Source organism: Dermacentor silvarum, chromosome 4 (assembly GCF_013339745.2).
Source record: "Dermacentor silvarum isolate Dsil-2018 chromosome 4, BIME_Dsil_1.4, whole genome shotgun sequence".
Classification (NCBI taxonomy): Eukaryota; Metazoa; Arthropoda; class Arachnida; order Ixodida; family Ixodidae; genus Dermacentor; species Dermacentor silvarum.
The window spans coordinates 192,470,177-192,475,480 of record NC_051157.2 but is presented as its reverse complement, the minus strand read 5'-3'; positions in this window follow the sequence as shown (position 1 = coordinate 192,475,480).

Here is a 5,304-nt window from a genome sequence, read left to right as displayed (position 1 = left end):
TAGTGCCTTCTTTGGGAAGCCCATGGGACGAAAGGCAGCCGCAACGAAAAAGCTATCCTTCCGCGCTCAGACGTCCACTGAACCATACATATCCTACATTCAGGACGTCTTGACTCTTTGCCGTAAAGTGGACATAGACGTGACGGAGTCCGACAAGGTTGGTCACGTACTGAAGCGAATCTCAGCCGATGCGTTCAACCTATTACTGTGCCGATATTGTGCGACTGTCAACGCAATTATTGAACAATGCCGGCGTTTTCAGCAGGCCAAAAGTCGGCGTATTGCGAGGTCATTCGCTCGGCTACCAAACACCGTCCCGACGTCATCATGCGAAGACGGACAGGCCTCTCGTCTGCAGTCGTCGCCGCCATCGGAAATTGCACGAATAGTCCGTCGGCAACTCGAAGCAATTGCTCCTGCTCTTCCCAGCAACGGCCACGGCGATTTTCACGTGCCGGCCATTTCCCTGGTCCAGTACATTGTGCGGGTGGAACTCGGCAAGTTGGGTTTCGCCGTCTGCACCCTTGCTCAGTCTCGGACAACTGACTTTCGCCCAGGTCGCCGCCTCGCCCGAGATCACCGCCCCAGGAGCAACGGTTTTATCCGTGCTCTCGTAATCCCGCTGAATGGCGGACGGCTGATGATCGGCAGATTTGCTTGCACTGCCGCCGTATCGGTCACGTCGCGCGCCATTGCAACAACCGTTGGATGTCGCCGTTAACCCGGGACGACACTGCTAGCCGCACCGACAACTCCCGCCGTTTTCAGCCCGCTCAGCCATACCATCCATACAACAGTGAAACGTTGATGCCACCCCTACGTCGCACAGCCGTTCACCGTCTCCCCGAGGTCACCAGTCCCCTTCGCTACCAACGAGTCGGCCGTCGTCCCCTTCGCCTCTACGACGACGTCCGACATCGCCGCTCAACCTTCAACGGGGAAACTAAGGGCTGCAAATCTTAGAGGTGCCGCTGCTTTTTTGACTTCCACCTCAAATCCTCTCCTCGTATTGCCGACGCGACGAACTTGATCGACGTTGACGTTGACAGTTAACTGTTCCCGCACTCGTCGATACTGGGGCACAAATATCCGTGATGAGTAATCACCTTTGTCGCCGCCTGCCTCAAGATAGTACTTACCCCGCCGCTACTGGTATTATTCGCGTCGCTGACGGAAGGAGTCCCACAGTCATTGGAATGTGCACAGCTCGCATCACCATCGCCGGTCACCACATATCTGTTTTGCTTAATGTTCTCGAGCAATGCCGAAACGACGTCATTCTCGGACTCGATTTCTTGTCGGCCCATGCCGCTCTCATTGACTGTGCAACCAGCGTCCTTCAACTTGAGCTTCCTCAAGTTGCTGGTGTTCCAGCTTAACCGCCACACCGCTTATGCTCTGTCGACTATGTTCGGTTGTCACCTCAAGCCTCCACGTGTGTTGCCTTGAAGACGGCATCACCAGTTCCAGACGGCGACTACATAGTGTCTCCACTAGTTTAGGTGCAGTTGACCAGAAATATTGCTGTACCGCACACCCTCGTGACTGTTGTCGACAACCACGTCCAGCTCCCGCTTCTCAACTTCAGCAACTCGACTCAAGCTCTCCCGCAAGGCATCTCAGTGGCCAACGTGTCTGCGCTTGATGAATGCGACGCCGCGGCACTAGACGCCGACACTTGTTCGTCCTTTCTCGCAACCGGCCTGGCAAATCCACCGACGAAATTACCGCGATGGTTGCCCCTGATCTTCTGACTTGTCAAGCCGCGGAAGTCCACCACCTCCCAACGACCTATAGTACTCTCGTGACTGTTGTCGACAACCACGTCCAGCTACCGCTTCTCAACTTCAGCAACTCGACTCAAGCTCTCCCGCAAGGCATCTCAGTGGCCAACGTGTCTGCGCTTGATGAATGCGACACCGCGGCACTAGACTCCGCCACTTGTTCGTCCTTTCTCGCAACCGGCCTGGCAAGTCCAATCCCCGAAGAAATTACCACGATGATTGCCCCTGATCTTCCGACTTGTCAATCCTCGGAAGTCCACCACCTCCTAACGACTTCGTTGACCGCCCTCTCGGTCAAACGTCTCTTGTAAGTCATGGAATATGTACCGGAGATGGAATTCCTGTCAGACGGCGACCATATCGTGTGTCCCACTCCGAACGCCAGGTCATACAACGAGAAGTCGACAAGATGCTCTCCAAAAACGGCATAGAGGCTTCCTCAAGTCCGTGGGCGTCACCTGTCGTCTTGGTCAAAAAGAAGGATGGCAGCTGGAGATTTTGCGTCGACTATCGTGCCTTAAACAAACTAACGCGCAAAGACGTATATCCGCTGCCACGGATCGATGACGCCCTGGACTGTCTTCATGGTGCGAAGTACTTCTCATCTATAGACGTGCACTCGGGTTACTGGTAGATTTCTGTTGATGACTTGGATCGATAAAAAACTGCCTTTATCACACCGACGGCCTCTATCAGTTCAAAGTTATGCCCTTTGAACTGTGCAACGCCCCCGAAATGTTCGAACACATGATGGGCTCTCTCCTTCGTGGCTACAAATGGTATATCTGCCTCTACTACCTAGACGATTTCATTGTGTTTCCCCCAACGTTTGAAAGTCACCTTACTCGTTTGGCGACCATTCTAGCTGTCTTTCGTTGAGCAGGACTCCATCTAAACTCCAAAAAGTGTAATTTCGGCAGACAACAAACCACTGTGCTTGGTCATCTTGTAAGTGCTACAAGTGTCCAACCTGACCCTATCAAGATTAGCGCTATCAAGAACTTCCATGTGCCCTCGTTTACTAAAGCTGTTCGGAGTTTTGTTGGATTATGCTCGTACTTCCGCCGTGTTATATGCAATTTCGCCATCATAGCCCGACCCCTAACCGACCTTCTCAAGAAGGACGTGCCCTTCTCGTGGGGCCCCGACCAAGCGACTACATTATCGGCGCTGACCAACTTGCCCACTTCACCGCCTATATTTGCTCACTTAAACCCATCCGCGCCTTCTGAGGTTTGCACAGATGCTAGTGGGCATGGAATCGGCGCCGTCCTCGATCAGCACCAGCATGGCCACACACATGTTATTGCATACGCCAGCTGCCTGCTCTCCACATCTGAACGGAACTATTCGATCACAGAGCGCGAGTGCCTTGCAATGGTTTGGGCTGTCGCAAAATTTCGCCCGTATTTGTACGACCGCGCATTCTCGGTTCTTACCGACCACCACGCTCTTTGCTGGCTGTCCTCGCTCAAGGACCCAACTGGTCACCTTCGTCGCTGGGCTCTGAGACTACAGGAATAAGGTAATTTGAGGTAATTTATCAATCGGGCAGGCTACATCACGATGCCGATTGTCTTTCGCGCCATCCGGTGGACCCTGCTAGCCTCGCTGACCATTACCATGATTCCTGTGTGCTGGCCATCTGTGATTTACGCGACATCGGCACCGAACAGCGTCGGGATGAAGCCCTAAAGCTCACCATTCAGCGCCTCTCTTTGCATGTTCCGACCCTGCTCTACGCCAATATGTCCTACGCGATGACGTCCTTTACCGTCGCAATATGAAACCTGACGGGCCGTAATTCTTGCTAGTTATTCCCCGACACTTGCGCACCACCATTCAACATATGCGTGATGCTCCAACTGCGGGACACCTGGGTGTTTCACGCACCTACGACCGCGTGCGACAGCGGTTCTTTTGGCCTGGCTTGTATCGTTCGGTGCGCCGATACGTTGCTGCCTGTGAGCGCTGTCAGCGCCGTAAACGTCCTGCTCTTCCTCAGGTTGGCCTGCATCAACCTGTCGACATTCTACCGGAAACCTTCTTCCGCATCGGCCTTGACTTCCTCGGACCTTTCCCTACGCCCGTATCCGGCAACAGATGGATTGCCGTCGCAACTGACTACGCCACCAGATATGCCATCACGCGCGCCATGCACAGTAGCTGCGTTACCGACGTTGGAGACTTTCTGCTCAATGACGTCATTCTTCGGCACGGGGCTCCGCGCCAGCTTCTTACGGATCGTGGCCGCTGTTTCCTTGCAAAAGTCATTCACGAAATTCTGCGTAGCTACTCTACTGAACATCGCCTTACGAGAGCCTACCATCCACCGACCAACGGTCTTACTGAGCGGCTCAACCGAACTCTCACGGATATGCTGTCCATGTACATCTCTCATGATCACCGCGATTGCGACGCCGCCCTACCCTACGTTAATTTTGCCTACAACTCGTCCCGTCATGACACTGCCGGCTATTTGCCGTTCTTTCTCCTGTACGGCGGCAACCCTGCGTTGCGCTTCGAGACGCTCCTTCCTGCTGATCCATCTGTACCAACCGCATATGCTCAGGACGTCCTCTCTCAAGCCAGAATGGCTCGCCAGGTTGCTCACACTAGGCTATGTGCATCGCAGGCCTTCCAAGAAGAGCGCTATGATAACCGGCACCGCGAAGTAGAGTACCCTCCTGAATCTTTGGTCCTACTCTGGACGCCGTCTCGACGCCAAGGCCTGTTACAAAGTTCTCCGCGAGCTCAACGACATTGACTACCTCATCACCCCGCTCCAACATCCCCCGTGTTTATCTTTTACGTCTGCTTCTGATGTTGTCCATGTGTCGCGGCTAAAAGCCTATTACACCAGCAGTGCTGACTGATTGTAGAAGGCGCGGCGACGGCGCTCAGTCCGCCGGGGGTGATGCTACGAGGCATTGGGTATGAGCCTGCCATTAAAGAACCGCAGTGCTACACGAAGAGGAAGAAAATGGGACATGCCGCATGACATGCTGTCAGCCATTCTCTGGTAGCAGCAGCCTGTAAATATTGTCTCGCCCGTGTACTTGTGAATCCCATGACAATATTGTTACGCGAAGGATCAGTCAGTAAGACTACCAACTATTTACAGGTTGTATTTACAACAGCGGTTGCAGCGCTGACCGGTTAGACTCACAGCGCGAGCCCAGCTCCTTCTTCCTCTTCTTTTCTCGAGTGATGGCGCCCGCGCGCATCGTTCAAACAACCAAATACCACACGCGTGTAGCATAATCCCCCGGCGGCAGAAGCGCCGTCCCGGAGCGTCTAAATGTCATCACTGGGAGGGTGATACTGCTTCAGTCGTGTAACGTGCACGATATCACTGGACTGGGAAGCAGTTGAGGCGTCAGGGGCGATCTCGTAGGTGACGGGAGTCACGGGATGAAGCACTCGTTAGGGGCCTGTGTAACGAGACAGCAGTTTTTCTGACAGGCCGACCTGATGCGACGGAGACCATAGAAGCACCAAAGAACCAGGCGGGAAGTGC